The sequence below is a fragment of the Macrobrachium nipponense genome, chromosome 1, assembly GCF_015104395.2.
Source record: "Macrobrachium nipponense isolate FS-2020 chromosome 1, ASM1510439v2, whole genome shotgun sequence".
NCBI lineage: Eukaryota > Metazoa > Arthropoda > Malacostraca > Decapoda > Palaemonidae > Macrobrachium > Macrobrachium nipponense.
In genome coordinates, this window is record NC_087200.1 from 64,054,978 (window position 1) to 64,079,555 (window position 24,578).

At 38.2% G+C, this 24,578-nt stretch overlaps 1 protein-coding gene and 1 pseudogene across 3 annotated transcripts in view; both read left to right on the top strand.

The window, feature by feature from the left end:
• LOC135219363 (2-oxoglutarate and iron-dependent oxygenase JMJD4-like) overlaps positions 1-24,578 on the top strand; it is a 223,040-nt gene that overhangs the window by 16,253 nt on the left and 182,209 nt on the right. The gene's annotated exons all lie outside the window — the stretch shown is intronic.
• LOC135220040 (uncharacterized protein C6orf132-like) lies at positions 8,408-13,633 on the top strand (annotated as a pseudogene).

Genomic DNA, 24,578 nt, shown 5'->3' on the forward strand with positions numbered 1-24,578 from the left:
AAAATGCAGAACATCCATACACAGGCGCAGAAGCAAAACAAGTCCAGAGGCTCGATTCGACTCTCTCCCACAACAACAGGAAGGTTTTATCAGAACATTAGGTCAAGGGAGATAACGGACGGATCCATACTCGCGTGATCTCTTATAATCTACAACAGATGTTCCTAAAGGAGTGCCTCAGTACACCCAGGGGGTATTAAAACGAGTTCTTGAGGGGTATCGAAAAAGGCATCTTGAAAAATATTAATTTGAGGGCGTTTCTTCGATTCAAAATTTGTCAGTCATAGGTTTTCCCTGTACTTCACTCATTTGTTTACTTAGTGGGTGTTCATAGCCGTCCTGTTTGCTCTTTTGTGATCAAAATTAAAAACTAAAAGTTGGAAGTAGCAGGCTGATACTAGACATCACTATTAAGTTGAATTGGAGTTGAACTTTGGGGCATCGGGACTGAAGAACTTGAGGAAACCCTATGAACTACAGCTCGTTTTCCACTCTAAAGGCGCATCAGTAAAGAATCAATTCCCATCATTTCTTTTCTGATTCACGCCATGCAGCGTGAAATTGCGGTCAACCATTCAGGAAGGAAATAAACAAAGATGGCAACCTTATGACGTTGACTCAGAATATTAATACCGACACTCAACAGCAAAGTATATTCATTTGGATGCATACATGCAAGGACATACTCATTCTTATAACCCTGTCTTGATAATTCACACACAAAGGCCCTGTTAGACTACAGAAGGTTGATATGTAACACACACGCAGACACAATATATATATATATATATATATATATATATATATATATATACTATATATTATATATGATATATATATATATATATATATATATATATATATATATATATATATATATTGTGTGTGTGTGTGTTACATATCAACCTTCTGTAGTTGTCTAACATATCTATATTTTCTCTGAACGTTCGTTGTCTTTTGTACAGATCAAAAGCTCTCGTATTCTTTGCATGTTCGTGCTTTTGTGCAACAGAATGGGGTATGATTCTTATATACGTTTATTTTGTCAAGACGGTGAATAAAGATTCTTAAGTTGTTTCTGTGCATTTGGTTGTAAAAAGATACCAACAGTTCAGGGTATATTATATATATATATATATATATATATATATATATATATATATATATATATATATATATATATATATATACATAATATATATAGATATATCTATATATATATACACACACACATATATACATATATATATATATACATATATCGAGCTACAAATTTCCACTTTAATATCTAATTCGCTCTACCTCGGAATTAATATTTTCATATATGTTTAACCGAATATATGAAAATATATTAATTCAGAGGTAGAGCGAATTAGATATTAAAGGACATTTGTAGCTCGATATATGTATAGAATCACGGTAATGTGATATGACATATATATAATATATATATATATTATATAATAATAATATAGATATATATATATATATATATATATATATATATATATATGCTAAACAAAATTAAAACATATACGCATAATATACATATATATATATATATATATATATATATATATATATATATATATATGTATATATATATATATATATATAATATATATGTATATAAAATTATATATATATATATATATATATATACTATATATATATATATATATATAGAAAATTATATAAATATCCGTGCACCACGCTATCTCTTTAAAAAAAAAACGCACAAGTGAAGGCTGACCAATCTGATTATAATGCAGATGCCTTGCGCAAGAATTTATGCGGCCGTGCCAATGAGGATGCTGGCAAGGCAACCCATTGTTAGAGAAAGACAGTGCAGCTCTTTAAGGGGTCATAAATACCCCTTGACATTAAACCTACCACGAGGGCAAGTTTAAGCTTTGTCATGGGACCGATTCACCTCTGCCCAAGAGCCGAACAAAAGAGAAAAAGAAAACTTATTCAAAGGAAGTTTTTTCATTCATGCCATTAAGTGTACTTTTAGGAATATAGTGGAATATAGCTTTTAGGCCAAAGGGCCAAGCACTGGGACCTTTGGGTCATTCAGCGATGGAAAGGAAATTGAGAGTAGGCAGGTTTGAAAGGAGCAACGGGAGGAAAACCTCGCGGTTCTATGAAATGATTGTTAGGAGAGGGTGGATAGCAAAATGGAAGAAAGATAATATGAATGGAGGTGCAGTAAAAGGAATGATAGGGATTGCAACTAGGGGCCGAAGGGACGCTGCAAAGAACCTTTAGTTATGTCTACTGTGCACCCACCCCTTTCTTCATTCTCCTATTCTTCTGGTTCTTCAAAATGAGGGTTTAGATACCCATGGGGGGGGGGGGGGGGCCGTGGTGGTGGAGGTTAGTGCTGTCAGTGCACCCTCACGCGGTACACTGTAGGCACTGCTTAAGATTCTTTGCAGCATCCCTTCGGCCCCTAGGTGCAACCTCTTTCGTTCCTTTTTCTGACCTCCGTTCATATTCTCTTTGTTACATCTGACTTTTCACTCTCTCTAACAATTGTTTTCATAGCGCAACTGCTTTGAGGTTTTCCTTCTGTTACTATACACTGAGTTTCGCATTCTGATATTATTCACACATTTTCCTACCAATTGTAGTACCTAATAGTAGGAGGTATTTTACATTAACACTACAAGCTTACGCGGTTCTAGATGTAGCTCACTTTCACAACCGTGTATCACTTTTCTCCACACACACGTGCACATGTCCCGTTACCATCATTAGTAAAGAAATGAAATATATGAGTTCTGCTCATCAAAATAAAATTTCCAGGTGAAACAACAAAAAAAAAATGAGTGGCGTCTGTCCCACTAGGTCCCCCCCCTCGGCCTTGGGCATTGCCAAAACATGACTGCGTGTGACAATCTGAGGGGCATTCCTGGCACGACGGCCTTGTCCCGGTCACAGGAGTCATACTGGCAAAAACAAAAAAACAAGATTTAGGGTTTAAGTGCCATTTTACTTTGGGAAAACTAAAATAGCTCTTGAGCCCTTACTCATTAAACCGAATAGATCTACTCCCCATTTGCACTAGTACATTGCTGCAGCCTTCTTTTCCACTGATCGTAGGGATGGAGAAGGAAATCAATTTCTGTCAGGTGCTTCAACACATTCTGTTGGTGTTTTACGCCATTTTACTATAATTTTCAAAAACTGACACGTTGTCCAACTTTTAATCTCAGCATTTTTAGGTCCACTACGAAAAAACACAGCCCCATAGTGTGTTGCCTGCTTGTCATGCAGTTTCAGGCATGTCCAAAGTCACCACGCTGCAGTTGTGACTGGTTCTGACTGCTTGTTTACTAGGTGGAATCACAGTCTCGTTAGTAGATATATCTCGGATATCTGTTAAGACCCGTCCACACGGACGAGCTTTGTTCAACGAACATTGTTCGATGTGACGCCAGAAGCAGAGAAACTCCAGAAAAGTCAGAACTTTGCCCCGCTGTTTCTCCCCGTATGACGTCACATCGAACGAAGTTCGTCGAGCAAAGCTCCTCCGTGTGGACGGGACCTTAACTGCTTCAGTATGAGACTAAAGAGATCTAATATTCTGTAGCTCAAATCATAGTCATTAAATATTGTTGACTGAACGTAATGGGAACCATTCCTAACAAAGCACACAACAGCAAAAGACAAGACCTCTTCAAAATGAGCTTAAAACCACTACTAACGGAGACGTCTTGGAAACAAATCACCCCAACCCCAAATGATACAACAATAAGATATATATAAAAAAAAAACACCAGCTGTTGATGATGATCAGTACAATAGTTGGAAAGCCAACAAATGATACCACAGAAATCTTAATAATATATATATATATATAGTATATATATATATATATATATATATATATATATATATATAATGAAGAAGTTGAAGAAAGCCTCTGACTTGGCTAAACTTGGCTCGAAGGAGCAACCAATGAAAAAAATGGAGGAAACAATACCTTAGAAGTGTTCGTCTTTGTATTTCGTAAACCCTGGGAGAGTAAACTTTGTACAAAGTTGTCTTACAAAAACCGGCGCCACCACTACCATTGTTTACGGTGATTATTATTTAAAAGTATTTGGACTTCAAACATATCATCTTGATGAAACTACCTCTTTCTCAGAGTGATTCATGCAGGCATAAATGCTACTATGAGATTCACAGCTGATGTCCCCGCGGTTTTTTCCGGAATAAACTTTATCAACGTGCATGACAAAGGTGATATCCTACATCCCTACCTAATTATACTGTATTCTGTATCACGGAAGTTGCATAATTTCTGGTAATCATAAGAGTAACACCGACTTCTCGTAGACATCGCCAGCAAACTCAGAGGGATGGATTTCGATGGTATAATGACGTTAACTTATGACGTCATTGCCTTGCCTCCTTCTCGATGGAGAATTAGCTATTCGTGAAAGTCTCCACCCCTGGGAACAATGAATAAAAACCAGTACTCCTTGTTTACACTTTTTAGTAGTGGTGGTATAGGGTAGTAGTAGTCTTGGATGTTCCAGTGTAATACTCACCCAAAAAAAAAAGGGCCCTATTCATTTACCTGTTCAAGCTTACGTAGGGTTTGCCACGGGTCTCCTCGCTTCTAAAGAATTGTGCAAGTCGAATCACAAAAGCTTCTTGCAAACACGGGGACAAAGACTTATCATAGCCACCATTCTTGAAGCCTTGGCACGGTACGAATATTCATTCACTTAGAATATCAGAGACAGCTGTTTGTCGTCATCAGCTCGTGGGAGGAGTCGGCACTTCACGTTTACGTCACGTATAACTTTGAACCCATACACTAAAACCCCCACACCTATAGCTGAAGTCTTAGAAAACCCTCAAGGTACTTGTATTAACCGTCTAGGTCCTTTTACTAGTGGGAATGAGAATGAAATTCTAAGTTATAATTACCCTACAGTTCTCAGCTGTCCTAAAAACATTCAAGCTTACGTCTCTTGCGAAAACAAAGGGCTCAAGTACTGTAATACCTTTTGTTATTAATAATCTGAGCTAAACGTCAAAACTTCCCCACAAACCTGACTTCTTTTTGTTCCCTAACCCATGAACTTCCTGTTGTGCATGGTGACTTAAAACGTCCCCATGCACAACAAGCAAGTCCACCTTTGCCTACAGGTGGCACCGCCACCCCGGCAAAGGTGGACTTGGGAGGTGGGCTAAGAATATTTCACTTTAAACGCAAATTTACTTTGACGCAAATTGTACTATCAAGGCAAAATTTACCTTAATTTTAATATGTACTTTAAATGAAAAAGTTTACTTTTAAAAATAGTACTTTTTAAATTAAAAAAAAAAAAGTTTATTTAAAAAATTACTTTTAAATTAAAAAAAAAAAGTTTACTTTAAAAAAAAATTTACTTTAAATTCAAAAAAAAGTTTAACTTTTAAAAAATTTACTTTAAATGCAAGGATTACCATTCATGCAAAATTTACGAGACTTGTAAGCCGACTAACTCCAATGCTTCAAAAATTTACTTTAAATGCAAAAGTTAACTTGAATGAAAGATTAACCAAACTTACAAAGCCGAATTACTCTAAAGCTTTACAAATTCTTAATATTCAAAACCTTTCAAAACTCCAAAATAACAATAACTAAACATTATTTATAAGTAAATTATAAAAAAATTAGAATATTGAACCGCAAGGCAAAACTAAAATTTTAAACAAGTTTAAATCCACTAGTCTTAAACAAATACTAGAAATACTAGATTACTCTACAAAAACTTCAAAAACTTCCAAACAACATTAAACTGACAAACTCCAGTGGCAATAAAATAAAACTACTTTTAAAACTTTAAAGAGTTCTGAATCTTAAATTCTGAAGTTTTAATTTTTCAAATCTGGAAAATTGTTACAAGTTTTGAAATTTTAATGATTACTTTTAAAAAAGTAGACTTTCAAAACTCTAAACACAGTATTTTAATCTGAAGAAAGAAAATAATCCAAATGCATTAAATCAAAGCTAAACTTAAAATGAAAACTAAGTTTAGTCTGAAAAACTTATAAAATTTACGGAACTTTAATTTTGAGTATAAATTTGGTAATTCTAAGCCCGTATTCCGCGGTAAGTAGACTATGCAGTTGACGTTTTCCTATGTTATCTTACTTACTGAACAAAAATTAAAAATTTTAAAGTAATATCTATTTGGCCGACTGTAATTAAACCGTAATTTACCTTTGAAGACTACATGACGGTACAAGGGTGCGATGTACCGACGTACAGAGTTCAAAGGTAAATAACGATTACAGTCGACCGGTAATATACCTTAAACTCTTTGTAAAAGTAATAAAATAACAACAACGTCAACTGCCATAGTATACTTCGACTGAACAATCTTCGAAATTTTAGTTCGGGACCAAGAAACTTAAACCGCCATATTTGACTTCTGGTAGGAGATGTGGGATAAGTGACCACGAGGAAGCGTATGTTCGGGGGGGAGGGTGGGGGACAGGGTGGGGTACAGGGAGAGGAAGGCACAGGTACGAATTGGTAAGGTGTTGATTACCCACCCAAAGCCCCGCATTCCCATCGGTCCCCCAAAATTACCGTAAGATAGAGTTCAAAGGTAAATTACAGGTTAATTACATCCGGCCGAAAAAATATTTCTTGTTCAGGAGGTAAAATTCTACGGAAAAATGTCAACTGCCACAGTCTACTTCGCCGCGGTATACGGGCTTAAGATCTACCATAAAGGTATTGATACACAGTAAAACTAAGACTAATAATGAATTACAAATTAAACTAACCTCAAAAGAAAGTTTCAAATGCAAGTCCGGCGAAAATAAACCTTTCGCTTATTGCCTCCAAGCAGTGTGGTCGGGAGTGGGGAAAAATAAACAAACTTACCTAACAAATCTGTTTAGCCATAAGGTATAGAGACTTCCAAGATAAATTCCATAACGCATTGTAGCACTTCTTAAACGACACACCATTATGAAATAATATATAAATATATTAAAGCCCAATATGTTCTAGGAAGTGGAAAGAAGGGCTAATGACTTATAACCAGCAGAGCCTATCGGATTTGTTAAGTTTGAAATTACTAAGAATGAGCAGCAAGCCGACAAACGAGTCAGTTAAAAAAATAAATAATATGACCCATATGGTATTGTTGAACTTAACTAAGAAACAATCTTATTGAAGTCGTAAGACAATTGCAACAAAGTATAAGGAAACACCCGTAGCACTGCTTAAGATTGCTGGTATAAAACCCAAGTGTGGCATATAACTTACCACTAAGCATTCTAACTCAGCTTAGTAATTAACAGATTTCGAAACCAAGTCTTAAATGCCACATTGAAGGACAATACAACTATTACTCCTTAAATGTTTTAAACAGAGAATTTAGGAATTTACGATGAAAGAAATATCACAAAATACAAAACCCGCAGACCCAAAACTTATATTGTCAAACTCCGTATCTAAGTACCTCAATCTTAAACGCTCAACATCTAAGAAGCAAAACTGCCAACAGTATTCATTCACCATACCAACAAACTTCGGCGAAACATGACACCCAAAAAAAACCTAGCAACAACAGCCTGTTGACCATACGCCCAACGAGCAACCCGTTTTAAACCCGCCGACCAAAATCTCAAACGCAAATGAACGAAAACGGCAAGTTAGTAACAACGACACCTGCCTTACCAAGCCAGGGACCCTCAAACACCGAAACGAAGCTGTTTTTGAGGAGAACGAGCAACGACCGCTGGAAGTGCCTGGTTGTGACATGGCCATGGTTTGTGGTACAGTAAGGGACACGTCATCGATGGCCCTGTCGTTACCGGAGAAGTGTATGGCAATGATGAAAAAGTCGGCAGACATTACTATTATAAACATTATTTTTGAGAGTTGCCTGGGAGCTCTATTTGAAAAAAGTATTTGTCATTATTATTATATTATTGGAGAAACAGAGAAACAAATGTATTTAATTAAAGGTAAATCTGTACAGAAACTTTCGGAAAAGGGGGAATCTGACATTTTCCGGAAGCTTTCTGAACAGATTTATCTTTAAATATATGTAGTATACATATTCATAACTGGATTTGTTTCTCCATTTCAACTGACTATACCTCGTCACCAGTGGTATTCAAAACGTTGTTTGTTTGTTTAGAAACAATTATGTACTTTTGACCACATACTCATCAAGAAAGGTGTGAATGTATCAACTCTGCTGTATAAGCATAATACACTTTTATTTTGATGGACATTAATAACAGATTCTCGACGATTTTTTGATACGAAACCAGAACGGTAGAGCATGGTTTCGATGTTCCTATAGGCAATAGTTTCTTAATGTCTCTACGTGTGGGAGTTTTATTTTAATGGTCCATACCTCATTTTGTTATGCCCATGGGTGTGAAGAGATTGGCTTGTTGTTGGCTTTTCCTACGACATAGTGAAGCAGGTTAGTAGATTGTTCACAGATGAAATCGAATCCTTTGTCTATGTAACCATTAGTACAGGTTCCTGATCCTCTCAGAAAAAAAATTACAAGGATACCTCAGTCTTTATCGAAATGTCACGATAGTTAAGGGAATGAATGCAGGAAACATAGAACGTTCGTCTTCTATTGACGCTGAAACTGTGCTTGAATGATTCCCCTGTTAACATAGCTAAGAAGGCTGGGTCCCATGTCCCGTTCCCGTTCAGCTTTGAACGTAATGCTAGAAGCGAATTTACTTTGCTCAGCGATCATCCCAGAAAGTGAAATTGTTTTCAATGTGTAGCACCAAAACCACTTTGCGATAGAGCCGTTAAAGAACAAACAGACATTGGCCTAAAGAGGAGATAGTAGCAGCTGCCTATTCCACATTTAAATCTTTAGAAACTTTCAGTCATATTAGGGCATGTTATTGATTACACGGAGCGTGATTAATTTAACTTTTTTTTCCCTGCCCAGAGGAAATAGGTCTTCGCAAGGAAAAAAGTTCATTTTTCCCATTACGAAATTCAGCAGTATGCCGTTTATGGGAACCTTCGTGAATGATGATTCCACGTCCCGGTTTATGAGCGTTGTCGTTCACTGGAATGTATAAATCAAAGAATTTCTGAACAGAGCTCACTGCGTTGTTTATAAACCACCAAAGAAATTCGACAGCAAACCCTACCCACCCATCCAGCCACCGCCCTGAACACCAAACATCGATATCTGGATTTCCGGAACAATTTCATAGAAACTGGCAGAATTCGAGACCTTAGTGGGAAACCTCTAAAGCACGAGTTTCATCCCTGTCGGTCCAATATTTACAGAGTTATAGAGGGTTAAAATTGGGGATTTTGTGTAGCTACTCCTGGCGACTGGGCTTTACCAACCAACAACTACCGTGGCGGTTGAAACCAATATGCCTATGTACTGAACTACGGATTGTCAAAATTCAGTCATATCATTCATGATCCCTGGGTATCTGATGTGATGGTTCAATGGTTCCCAATAAGGCAAGAAAGAGTGAAAGAAAGTATGAAAGCGATGTTTCCAGATGTTTCCTCATATGTAATTTAAACTTGATGAATACTTAAACTTCCTAGTTTTGCAAAACAAAATCAACCGTTTCCTTTTTAATAATATTTAACCGTTTAAATAGTTTTCTTCTTTCTCCAGCATAAAGAAAATGTCAATCCACAAAAGGTTTTTTTAGAGCATTTGTCTATCATAAGCCTAATGAATTAGTATCATTTGTCATTTAAGAAAACAAAAATTCTATCCCACAAACAAGACTTTTGCTAGCCCAACACCCTTTGTTATTTTTTTTAATTTTTTATTTTTTTCACTCAGACTTCGACATTTATTTCCCACCTCTGTCTCACTAAAGTAGTATTATTCTAACCTTCTCGATCATTCCCAGAGCAGAAATGCGACATGTGCAGGAACCATGGCGAAATAACGAGCAAGAGAGCGCACAAGAACGCCCTTGCGTCCATACCAGAGCTGCACATGCGCACTCTGCAACCTGACAAGAAAACGACGGGACATCATGAGGCACCAACAGAGAGTCAGAAGGTTAGTTTTGTCTTCATGTTATGAAATACAGTCTGTGTGCTTTTTCATACACGAGATATTTACATAGGGTAAAACACCGAATGGCCGGCGTCTACCGCAGCGCGACCACCTTCCCGAAAAAGTACTTTTAACACATCTTGTAACCCAGATCCCAGAATAGACAGTAGTCATGAGCCAGCGTCCTTTGAAGCAATACCTTGAGACCTCTACTTCCCTCTCGAAGTAAGTTTTTTCTCCCAAGTCACAAAATTAAGGCCATATTTCCGATTTTCGGAAATAATGTTTGGGCTCCATGTGGCCATTCGGTATTTTACCCTGTTGATGCACATTTAAACAGTATTGGGATCTGTCTCGAAAGACCTTCAAGTGTGCGTGTGTTTATGTATGCATGTGGTCCATATAGTATTTGACTGAAAATTTCCCCAGGCATACAAGCACATAGCGGACGTTGTGTGCTTTTCCTTAGCGGAAAATACCCATCTCATTGGATGTCATGATCTCATGTCTGTCTGATTCTTTAACCCCTTAAGACTATAGAAATGGAATTTAGAATGTCAATTAACTTAAGACTATAGGAATGGAATATAGAGTTAAACCAAAGGCCAAGCGCTTGGACCTATGGGGTCATTCAACGCTGGAAGGGTAATTGAAAAAGTATAGGTAGGTTTGAAAGGTGTACCCAGGGGAAAACTTCAAAGCAGTTGCACTATGAATTAATTGTTAAGAGAGGGTGGACAGTAAGGAGGAAGAAAGAGACTACGAAAAAGAGGTACAGTAAAAGTTAAGAGAGTTGTTGGCTGCGAGGGCTCAAGGGCCGCTGAAAAGAATTCTTGAATAATAATAACTACAGTGCACCCGTGAGATGCACTGGCGCCATTATCCCCCTACGAGGCTTAAGACAATAAGACTCATTCCTGGGTTATAAAATGAATGCTGAAATAATTTTCATTAACTATAATCATCATTTTCTTTAAATTGAATTAATGTCACTTCTCATTCTCATTATCGGTTATGCAGCCGACATCTGATTGTCAAATTATAACCAAGTAATTCCCTTACAATTATATTTTTCTCCTTTCAATTATTCTATTGGCACTATATTCAAACCAGGTACTATTAGAGAAAATATCTATTTGCAAAGTTGCTGTTTAACATTCGCTCAATGATATGTGAAAAGTAAATTATGGTCATCGTTCTAAGCTTTCCATTTTCCCAGACCTAATACTTCAACCGAAACAACTTAGTTTCGTGATGTAAATGCTATGATGAAGAGAATAATAGTTAATAATGAATTCTAATTGTCTTTCTTTTCACACAACAGGTCCCAAGTGACGAGCAACAACACAACGAAGCCTGGGAATACGTGATCCAAGCCACAGCAGAGTTGGAATTCCTTAGCTTTAAGCAAACTCAGGCCACAGACGACCATAATGCAACTCGTCCTCAGCTTCAGCCTCCCCCTCCCCGGACTCTTCTTCTACCTCCGCATCTCTCTCCCTCAAACTCGAAGTCATCTCCTCCAACCCAGTTACTCCCCCAACTCCAGTAGTGTCTACAAGCATCAGCAGCAAAATAACAACCTCGTCTCCTGTCACCCCGGAAATGCCACCACTGGTGAGTTGTGAGCTTTCAAATTACTCTCAAAGACAATATACCTGGGACATACAGGTTCTGTCATCCCAAGAATGTGGCGTTCCTGGGGCACATACGGCGTCTGCTTGCTGCGCTTACAATGGTATTCAGAGCCAGAAGTAGCAGTGGTGGCGATAACAGATTTTTTAATGCTAGGGGACTTCTGCCAGAATTCGATTTGTTATTTTGCAAGCTTTGCAGGTGTGGGCATTAACTTCTGAGATTATTCGTTTCAAAAGGCAATGACAGCAACGTTCAAACATCTGTACATAAGTGTCATTTAAAAGCGACTTTCTTTTAAGCTTTCTTTCTCTTACATTTGGCTGGAACCATACTGAATATATACTCTCATACATGATGCTCTGATCCCATACGATAGGAGCTTTCTATTCCAGTTGCATTCTCTGCAAGTAGAATAGTGTAGATTTTTGTCTCTACATACAAACCGATGCCTGTAGAGGTACACATTTCAAGCAAAGACCTTGAATGCAGTAACAAAATTAAACTTGATAAAGGTTTAAAAAAAATCAAATTCCAATAACGCAGGAAAAAAGAAAGCAAGTAAGACGTCTCTATGGTTATTGTGTGGCACATGAACTACAATTACAACTTCCGAAACAATGTCCACGAAGTTAGACGCAATGATTCAAAAGCTCCATCTCACTGTAACATGATAAATGCACATAAAACAATTTGGATATAAAGGGAGACTGCACTTACATGAACTGAAAGGGAGCAAATAAAAATGACAGTGAAAGTTGGCAGGAGTACAGATATCGAGATTTAAACGTTGTCAAAAGTTTGGAAACACTGGAAGTAAGCAGGAATCTGGTTCATTCTCAAGCTAGCTATTCTTCTGAACCATAGTAATGTGATTTGAATATTGAAAGAATCTTTTTTTTCAAATATCTCTGAAATAGTACTACTATGTATATGCAATTTTATAGGAAACAAAAACATGCAATCAAGTTTTAAAGGCCAGGCAATGCTAAATATATATATATATATACATATATATATATATATAATATATATATATATATATATATATATATATATATATATATTAGCGCCAAAATCACAAACATGCAAATAACTGTATTTCTCCATTTGCAGGAACTGCTTCCAGAATGCTCCTCACCACGGTACAGTCCCAGACCCTTCAGCACCTCCACCCACTGTACCTGCGCCTACTGCCGCTTCTAGAACGAGTGAACCTCTCCTCCCACCGAACCCAGTCCCCACAAGTATAAGCGTCAAAGATATCCCTGTCATGGAAGGTGAACATGCTTGGAAGAACCTCGAGGGAGCGGGAATGAGAGTCGAAATGGAGCCCCAAGGTTCACACCCAGAAGAAAACTTATTTGGACACTTGGACTTCATGAGAGGTCATCAGACCTTGACAGGGAGGTTGGAACCACCAGTTCCAATGGAAGGAATTAGTTTTCATGACACTATAAGTGCTGTGGATTTTGGTAGCTCGCACATGTCTCCATTCAAGGGCTTAGTCCCGATGATGGACACAAGCCGCCCTTCCACCTACTCCACTGAAGAAAACTAGGACAGATGAAAATTTGCACTTCCAGTACAATCCAATGTTTTGGGGTAACATCCCAGTGGAGCCTCGCGTTGGCTTTGTTCCAGAAGACCTCCAGCAGCAATGCTATCGCAACGTACTAATGAACAGTACTGACCTGAGGATGCAGACTCCACCTGGGTTACTTCCATCCCGCGACCTCAGCACCCGCTACGTCCTCGTCCTCTGGCCCCTCTTAGACCCCATACCATCCCTTCAAGCATGGAGTGGGATCATGTCAACTTACATTACTTAGCTTGCTTCTTGCAAAAATCGAGGAGGGCATTACAGAAACACCCTTGTCCACAGCAGGGCCCTTTGGACTTCCAAGGAGGCTCCATTCCTACACCCCCCTGTGCCGTATTTATGAGAGCTTTTCTTATTAGGACTCTATCAAATTCATGTATGTTTTAAGTGATAATACAATGTGAAAACTGCTGTGAAGTGTTGATCTTTTAGTATAACAATCAGAATTAATTATGGCACATATTTGTACATAGCAATTATGGTTAGTTATAGATTTCCAGAAGGAACAATAGTTTTCAAATCTCGGTTTTTATCATAAATGTCACCCCCAAACGATTTTAACATTTTCAGGCTTAATGTCACACAAGAGCAGCAGCGAAATTGTTATAGCATCCCGACAACTACTATTCAAAGTTCTATGATTCCAAAAGGATATTACAATTACTAAACTTCAAAGTGTAAAATGATGTGAAACTACCTATTGTACAGTAATGCAGCAAAAGTCAAGCGACCTTTTTATAAATTTCTTCTTTGAATACCGACGAATGATAAGAGAATCCGCATATGTGCAAATGTAGCTTCAACTGTTTTCGCACCTTGAACGAAAACCAAAGAGAATGGGTCACATGATTTTTTTGCTGCATACTGTACATCCACAATTTTATGAAGATAAAGCGCATTTGCCATACAGTAAATAAAAGTCAGTTGTTCGCACGAAAGACACTTTCATGAAAGATGGTATAGTTAGAATCAACCAATTTTTTTTATTCAGTTCTGATTTATAAATTCACAAAGTTTTAGTAGGATGACTTACATCAACAAATAGCTAATTCATGTTACCAACGAGAGGTAAAGCAAAATTGCTTTGATACTTTGCTGAAAACTTACCTCTTGATACGTAGTCGAAGGGATGAGGAACTCACCTCGGTAAAAACTGAATTTCTCTACAGAAGGAAGTTAGACACAGGAAAGAGGTCTTTGTTACTGCCAAGCCCTTGGGGGTCAATCTTTACCATACAAAATTTAATGTCTGTTGGTGCAAAAGCGCAGTAATAGGTAATAGTATCAGTTACATAATGACTCGTTGTAATGAAAATCTTTGCTGAACGAAAAATAAATGGCAGAACTAAATGGAGGCCATTATAATAGCCAAATTATTCAGCAAGATTCCTTTGGACACTCCCATCAAGGATCGGTTGCAACCCAATTTTCACCATCTTTCAATATTTTATTAATCCTATTCATTATTTCAATTATATTACATATGAGGGAAGAAAATGCTCCAGTGCTAAAATATATGTAAACAAAAAGACAAACTAAAATAACACATTTTCCATAAAGAAATATGATAAGGCAAAAACCCAGAGTTTGTCTACTGGTTAGTGAACCAGCAAGTTGTGCATGTGTTTGTACGTTTGTGTGAATGTATGTCTCTGTGTACGTGAGTTCAATAAGAGAAAGGCAGACTTTAGAATTAGCACGAAACATTAAGCCAAAAATTAGCATACGGAATGTCAAACACTAACTTCAGTGGAAGTCACTGTTAGGGCTGTGAATAAACAATACTGAGGTGGTGATCATAGCCTTTAGAGGAAGCCTAGATAAATGATGGACACATTTACAATTCAAATATATTCATTGTGAAGCTCTTCACGGAGGCATTTATTATGATAAATGTACATCAAATTTTCTACTTTGTGCATTGTGAATGAATATGACGTGATTAATGTTTTCAATGTTATATCAAAGTGATTTAAATTATATCTACATCAAGTAAAGGACGGCTAAAATGAAAAAAATACCCCTTTAAAATGTAGTCTGTATCTGTTAATGGATATCAAAATACACCTTCATAGAGATATGTTTTCTTTATTCCTCCTGGAAAATCGAGATTAAATACTTGTGCTTGTGTCTACGAGAAACTTTATGGAATTTAATAATCCATGGTATTCTTGAAACAAAATAAAATGTATTTAAAAAAATGAATAAAGGTGAAAATTTGTCAATTCCTGATTCACCCTAAAACAATGGTTCTCAACCTTGGGGCGATCAGACAATTTCCAGGCGAGGCGTGAGCCCTTTGGAAAATACACAAAATTCTCTAATTATATTCGTTATTCTATTCACAAAAGTGAGGAATTGGTCTTCATTTAAGAAAAATAATGCAAATGCATCGCTTTATAACATTAGTTTCCTATATTCTAATACTCTGGTTAGATGCGTTGGGCTTACCATGCTTTGTAATTATTTACCTCCCTAACTGTCCCTCGAAACCACTTCTCTTTCTCTTTTTTTATTTTCCTTTAAATATGGAAGGAATTTTATACATAGAAACAAGAGGGCCGTGGAGGGAAGGATCAACTCTTAGAGGGGCGTGGTAATAAAAAGGTTAAGAACCATTGGCATAAAAAAGAACTGAGGATGTCAATTGCTTTGTTCACTTGTAAAACATTGAGACAAAAGGAGAAGTAGTTTAATGATTTTTCTACCCATACAGAATCAATAGCTGGCTGCAAGGACTCACATATTACGGGAATGATCTCTATATCTTGTCTTCAGAAACAGACATTTAAACAAGTTCATCTTGGCCAGGGGCAGGACAAAATACAGAAGTCTTTGAAATACTAAGTGTATGCGTTGTAACATGACAGAATCAGACATATGTATTTAAACAAGATACTGAAAAGGGCCTAAACACAGTCAAATAGTTCACTATCAAAGAACGATTCTTTAGCAAATAGAGGAAAAAGGTTACTCGGATGGTCAGACCAACAGTACTGGAAAAGGAAATGTTTGCCTATGAAGGTTTTCGTGGCCATTGCCATAACTAGATTTGTTATTATGGATAAGGCTAGGATACACACACAAACAAACAGTTTTTTGTTTATATTACATACCAAACCAAGATTTGACATGTCTTTGCAGTACTAAGTGCTTTGGAGTAGACATTCCCTTTGCAAGTAACAATTTACTTTAATTTACTTGCATTAGGCATGCTGACCGGTTCTCCCTATTTCCACTTAAAATTAGGAATCCTGCCCCTCTGTTTTTCTAATTAGGAATAATCAAACATTATGTATCATAACCTCATTTGTTTTGTGGGGCTATGGTTCTCGGTTCTCGAGGTTTTCAGTTTGCTTGTGTTCATCTGTGACAGAGAACTACCTGAAGCCCCCAACCACAGGCAGTTTGCCAGGTTCTGGTCTTGTCTTGTTGGCATAGTCTTCCTGATGACCTAGGCTTCTTTGTGTTTTCAGTTAGCTCGTCCCCATCTGGGTCAAAGAACTACCTGCAGCCCACCACCATAGGCAGTTTGCCAGCAATCTATTTCATTTTCTAGGCCTAGTCTTTGATGGTGGCCTGGGCTTCTTTTCATCTTGTGTTGGTCATCCTTATCTGGGCCAGAGAACAACCTGCAGTCCACCAGCTACATGAAGTTTGTCAGCATCTATCTCTTCTTTGGGGCCTAGTCCTCATGATGGTATGGGCTTCTTTTTCATTTTGTGTTGGCTCGTCCTCATCTGAGCCAGAGAACAACCTGCAATCCACCAGCTGCAGGAATTTCCCAAGCATCTAACTCATCTTCTAGGCCTAGTCCTCTTGATGGCCTGGGCTTCTTTTTATCTCATGTTGGCTCGTCCTCACCTGGGCAGAGAACAACCTGCACTCCCTCAACTACAGGAAGTTCCCCAGTGTCTATCTCATCTTCTGGGCCTACTCCTATTCATGGTTTACACGTTTTTTCGTCTTCTTTTGGTTTGTCCTCATCTGGACAGAGAAAAACCCGAAGTCCCAAGCTACAGGAAGTTCCCCAGCATCTATCTCATTCTTCTGGGCCTAGTCCTCTTCATGGCCTAGGCTTCTTTTTGTCTTCTGTTGATGTCCTCATCTGGGCCAGAGAACAACCTGCAGTCCCCCGGCTACAGGAAGATACTTCAAGCACTCACACATTCATTTCCCTTCCCCCTTTAGTTATTCCCTTCCCTTCTTCCATCTATCTAAACATACACACAAGCATTCACACTTACACAGCACACACACATGTGAGCATGCCACTCACAAACACACACACTTACACACAAGCACTGTTACTCTGTAGCTACCTCCCTCTGTCACTTGTCTTAAGGGCCCCATACACTGAGCGACTGTATGAATAATTGTCTGTATCGTTCGCAAAAAGTTTTTGGGCTTGTCTGAATGCAAAAGTGGACGGAGTTTCATGGTCTGAACAATCTCAGCAGGTAACTGTTATGACCAGGTTACTGGCTTGCGACTTAAGTTTGTCATACACAGGTCATTCAATGTATGTGTTTATCTGCCGATATAACGCTATCTTCTAGGGATGTGTATGGAATTTAATAAGTGAGGATTAGTGGACTAAAATTTAACAGATAGGTTGCACAGTTTCTATAATCATAACAATCAAGGTGCACTTTGCAGCCCAACCTATACTGAAAAAATTCACTTGCCTTACCTTAAAAGAGAAATTAGGATAACTTATGACACTTTACACTTGAATAAAGGCTAATTCTTCTCACCCAAGCTGCAAAAGAAAGAATTAAAGCAACACAACCTGTCCTAGAACTTGAACCTAGACTGATTTATAAGGTAACAGAAAAGGAAAATATTTCAATGTTTCAAAATCAAACGAAAATAAATTCAATGAAGTAATTACCATCAAAATTTTATTAATAGGGGAACACGAGTAGGTTCAACCTAGCCTAGCTCGAAACTTGGTTTGACTTACATGGGGCCTCAGTCCCCGGCCTTGTAAGCAGATACAGTAAGCCTTCCTTCTACTAGGATATGGCATAAAGTCTTTATCCTAAATGATAAAGGAGGGCTTATCTGCGCTGCTGTAAGGCTGAAAGATGACTCATACTCCAGGCTGGCTTAGAATACTCTTAGCCAAGGAGGGTCTCAGAATCACATCACTCAAGACATCCCACAATCAGGTAAAACAATCAAAAAATTTCTCCAGAACTCCTGCTCCTTCCGGGCCCCGGACCAGCATTGTCGTTTATGCTACATGTCTTTTGTTTTGTTTTTAAAAGTTCTCTTCAATGTTAGTAATTTACTCAAGCAAAATGAATAATGGGGGAAAGAAGAGGCCCAACGGAAAAAAATAAATGAAAATAACAAGCACCAATACAATGAACAAAAAGAAAAGGAAAAAAAATATATCTTCAACATAATTTTCTTTCATAACGAACTATCCCGAACTGACTGCTCACTTTGCCAGGAATTACTCACACCAACACTGAACGACAATACAACGACCTGATACAACTAAATAGTAATAGTTAACACCAATTACCAAACCAACTGAACACAAACAAAGTTGTAGAAACTCAAACTTGCATCACAGAAAATTACTGGTTGCTTCGAAGTGATCCAGAAGGAAAATGGAAAAATTTGCAGATCGAGAGAAAAGGTGAAGATCGAGGAGGAGACTCCAAACAAAGACGAAATTTTCAATTTGAGGTTTGTTTGTTTGGTGTTTTTACGTTACATGGAACCAATGGTCAGCAATGGGACCAACAGCTATACATGCCGAACCACCAGAAATCATATCTCTAACGCCTCAATGCCAGACCATAACGATTGTGAGATTTGAAACGGCAGCTGCTTTGGGCCGAGTTTTGGATGGGGTTAGGATTTTCCTTTGTAATATCTTTTTGTGGCATTTTCACACTGACTTTTCGGATCTCTGTCAATTCTGTGGTCTAATGCTTTGTGTTTGTCTGTATGGTGTTTTTGTTTTTACGTTGCATGGAACCAGTGGTTATGCAGCAACGGGACCAACGGCTTTACGTGACTTCCGAACCACGTCGAGAGTGAACTTATATCACCAGAAATAACATCTCTAACCCCTCAGTAGAATGCCCAAGAATCTAACTCGCGGCCAACCATGTGGGTAGGGTAAGACCATACCAATCATGCCACTGAGGCGCTGTTTGCCAGGTTTATTCCTCGGAACACTATCGCGGAATTACGGAACTCGGGGCGGAATTACCTTCAATAACTTTCATATTTTTTTAAAGATGTTTTTTTAACATCAAGGCATCCTTGTAAAGTAAAATGCTCAGCTTTACTTTGATATATCATTTATATAATTAGCGCATGTCCAGCGTAAAATGCTTCTTGAAGAAAACCAGAACTCACGGAATTACCGTCAATTGCTATCTTCTTTCTAAACATATTTTTACGGCCCACGAAACTACCCAAGACATGTTTGTTTTATAACTATAAAACTTGTTTAATTACTGCCACATTTGTTTGCATCTTTGGGGGCTTCCGCATTTTCCCTGTTAATATCGCTGACTAGGATTCAACCCATTTTCAAAACTATTATGTTTAGTAATTTGATAACAGGGCTTCTTCACACTTTACCTTTAATTACCAGGACAGTGGTTGTTCCTGTGCCCTCATATCAGTATAAAAGGCTGAAAAGGTTCAGATTCTGTCAGTTGTTATCAAAATGGCAAGGCATAAGAAACTCAAGTTTGCCCCTCAGCCAAAGTAGTCAGGAATGTGACAATGCAAGTTTCATACTGACCCAGGGGGACATATAGATTAACAGGCAGCCTTTAGCCGTCCCAGTAAATTATTGCTATTATTATTATCTTTTGCCTTTTGTTCGTTTTCTTCCCGGTCTTCCCGCCCGTTTCGGTAAACAGTGACAGCAGACGCATTCAATTTAGATGTCGACACAGAAGTTCTGTTATTTCATTCTTCCATTGCACATGGTGGACCAGAACAGTAATTATTTGGTCAAAATTATGTATTGCTACATCCAATCATTATTTATCATTTTCATTTATAAACGTTTAGAGTATTATATTTACAAGAATATTTAACAATATGAATGATGTGTTTCCCCCCCCCCCTTTTTTTTATTGGGTAAATTATAGTGTTAGAACTATATAACCTTTATTCAGTGTAGAAAAGATAAGATTTAAAATTTGAAAAAATTAAGAAGAGTATTATTATCAAAATGCTGTCTTTGAAGCATTTTACAATCTAATTCGTTTTAATAAACGTAAAGAATAACATTTTGGATATACCATTGTTAAGGGTTCTTATTTAGGAGCTGGGTGAATTAACATTAGTTTATTGAACAGATTACCAATTAAACAGCGAGTTTGAGCCAACATTATGGAGAGCGGGAAAGATCCGAGAGATACTCTGTCGTGACTTGCTATAACATAAACAAATAGATTCATAAACCTAGACAATATCATTCATATACCTACTACTAGATCACAATATTCATATGCTGATACATCTCCTTTCTTTTACACTTTTCTCCACGAATCGTTGGAATAACATTTCTTCTACATAAATAATCCTGCAGATACTGAGGTTTCCTTACAACATGACACTTCAGGTTCTTTGTGGTTTCTGTTATCAGCCAGAGGATGCATTCAATATTTTTTTGCAACTTCATTCGTATTTACATCAGTTTCAGTATCCGAATCAATATAACATCAGCTATTGTCTCTGATGTTTTTCACAGAAATTTGCGAGCTCTAAAAACAATATACTTTGACTTCTACTTCTAATTTTGTATCTCCTCTTTGAAAACCTCTTTTAGTTACTTACCTTTACCTTTCTTCCATTTTTTTTTCTGACTGGATGTACACAGATGACATCACTGGTTTTTATGAGGCTAAATCCTTGCATAATTTATTATAATATTTAGCTTGGCTAATCAATTTCTTAGTTTGAATTTCTGGTACCCTATCAACAATATCAGAATTTTTTTAAAGTAAATTATATTTTCCTTAACTATAACAAATATGAGGTCCTTTACATTAGGAATTAAATTCTTGAACAAAGTGGTTGGGCAGTAACTTCCGTCTGTTAGGAGGGTAAGACCTGCCTGCCCAGCCATGTAACTTTCGGCCCAGGTTTCAGAATGAGAGGTGGTGGATGAGGTGAGCATTAATGTAAAGGACCTCAGGTTTGTATAGTTAGGAAAAATACAATTTACTTACAAAAATTGTGATTTGTTCCTACAAATATATATAAACACTCAGTCCTTTGCATTAGGAAGACTCACTGATTGGTATGAGAATCTGAGTGAGCTTCCAGAACTGACTGGAGTTTCAGCACACATGGGTTATTCCTCCTGGTCGTAAGAGCAAGGAGGAGTGCCCTGCCTCGGATGACACATTGACCGGAGTCTAAGAACTGCACAATCAAGGGTCAGACTTCTGGGCTATTTCAAAATGAGTGGAGGAATTGTGACTCATCCAAAAAAGGGCTGGGAAAAATATTTAGAGTCTGAGGCATTAATGCAAAGTTCTGAGGAGGGTTTGCATTACTGTCAGTGTCTTTCCTCCCCTTGCTAGAGGATGGAGTGGGATTGCCTCTATGTTTCTGATAAGAAAAATTGAAAGGAGACTCGATGTGCAGGCTTACTGCATCAAACACCCGACCAGTAAGTGTAAATTCGAGTCCTATCTTCAACCTGAAGGAAGAGAAGTAGAAGGACGAGGGGGATGGGGGAGAGGCCAGTTACTTTCGCATCCTTCTTACATCTAGAACTGCACACCACAGGCGAGAGATGCAACTTTTCCTCTTGAAGGAGCCAGGTAAGCCAAACACAACTTGTTGAGCATCCACCACCGGTCCAGGGAAAAAGAAGTTTCAAGGCCCTATGTGCCTACAAAAAGGAGGAAAGATATAAATATGGTCCTAATGAAATTGCATCTATTTTACAGTTCTGACATATTCTTTAGAGTGTGATGAAAGTACCAAGCAACTTTCAGTGTTTGCTCTCTGAGAGTGCATACACTTGACATAGGCATCTGCAAAGGAGTTCCTCATGATCTGGTAGGAATCTGAGTAAGATGTATCATTAGACACTTCTGCATTGGGAGTCAGCAGTGGAGAAAGGAATAGACACTGTAAACTTATTGTCTTTATTTCTTATTAGCATCGTTTTAGTGTCACTGAAATTTAGATTATATTTAGTTTGTTTTTGTTTTCATCACTGGGGGTTTACTTGTTTATGTTGGTGGTTTGACTAACCACTGTTCCTTATTTTTCATGATGCTTGTTTCTGGGGAAGCCCTCGTTATACTAAGGGTTGTGTGAGACTCTGTGAGGAGTTATAGGCTGTCCGTTCTCTGAGCCTTATTTGAGAAGGTACTGCTGTTGCTGCCACTGTAAGACATTGCTGTTGCTGTAGCTGAAATATTCTGGAATCTTGTGGATTTTGGAGAGTTGGGACGAGTGAAATTCTCCCCTTACAGGATATATTTTCTTCAGCTCCTTTCAGCAACCCTTGGCTTAGTTAAGCTATCTAGGGGACCTCTCTGTCATCAGGTATGAAGGTATTGCCCCTGCATTTGGAGTAAAGGGATCACGGCTACGTAAGCCACTGCTGCAGTCTTGGTAGGACTTAGTGGAACTCTGTCTTCTGCCACAGCTTTTGGGAACCAATCCTTTTCCCAACCACCCTGAGTGATTGTCCAGACGTGGAACAGATTATAATTTTTTTTTAGTCTTTGGTGTTTAGGGTGTAATTTGGCAGGATATTCTTTCTTTTTGCTGGTCTCCTCCTTTCTGTACCCTCTACCCTTTGGTATATACATGTTGATGACCTGTCCATTTAAGTGTAGTTGTTTTCTGTGTTAGGTATTAAGTGTGAGTGTTGTCAATTATTTATTGTATTTCTGAGGTTCAGGCGTCATTTCTGTCTGTAATTTGCGTGTTAGAATTAAAGGTTTTATTAGAGTATTTTCTTTGACCCCTTGAATTGAGTTTGTACACCTTTCTTATGAATATTTTTCCACCTTTGTGAACTAAGTATTGTTTTTTGTGAATACCAATAAGGGTTTGGGTTTGGTAAGTGTGATTATTGTGGTGGTATACAAGCCATCACAACACTCGATGAAGGATGTCGATCTTTCGTAGGTACAGCAACACACCAACAGGCCAAAGTAATGATTGATCTGGATCAAACAATACAAAGTCCACAATGCAAGAGATCATGAAGGATTCGAATTCGTCAATAGATATCAAATGATTGTGCATCCGAGACTAATTCACGACATGACACCCGTGTTTTTGAAGGGTGATGTTGAGAACAAACTATACGAAAAACGTCCATCTTCTTCGCCAATGCCAGAGGGAGTCTTGGAAAACAAAACTCTGTCTGATGATGATTCTCGCTAGGTATGTGCATGCTAGACAAGAGTAAAATTCCTTCTAGAGACTGAGGTCCCTGTGATGGCAAGACAGAGAAGTTTCTCATCAGCAGTTGAATCTCGTCTAAGGAGAAACAATACTACTTTATTGAATGACTAAGGTGAATGTGGACCTATGTCTTCACAGTTGAATCGGAGAGAAGTGAACTCTCACAATTCTGATATAGAAGCGAGTTGAGGGCGGCCATCAACCTGCAATGATGGGCTCAACGCGAGTCTAGGAGAGTGTTCTCACCATGGAGAAATGCTTTCCCGAGGAGGGTTACAAAACTCACATGGCAGGAGAAATGCTTTCCCAAGGAGGGTTACAAACTCACATGGCAGGAGAAACGCTTGTCACACTGAGACTGGTCGGTCACGTGGACGTGATTGTGGCCAGGGGTGGAGTTGATCGTGCACCTGACTGGCAAGAGCTGGAAAACATCCTCCTGGTGTTTCACAGTCCACTTCGAGGTTGAAACTTCTTAAAGAGGATTGAGCAGGTGACCTCCTACCAGTCTCACTGCATGTAGTCTCTTGACACTATCACATCAACCCTGGGAACAAGTTGTCACCACGAGAGAATCGCTGGCAAGGTGCGAGTCACCTGAGTGGCTCACCCCCTTCTTCCACTCCATACCTGATTCATGACAGTGAGCGGACTTAGCATTAATGACTCTGGATGCATGCGAATCTGCAGATTTGTGTGCACTCGGGGAAGATCGCGAACAAGTGACCAACAAGGAACTATTCTTATAGGCAGAACCTCTAGGACTAGCAGCGAAGTGTAAACCAAAGTTTGCATTTGTACGGGTCCTGACGCACTAGAACCTAGGGGGAATTGTGTTGACTTTTCCTCTTCCTGCAAGG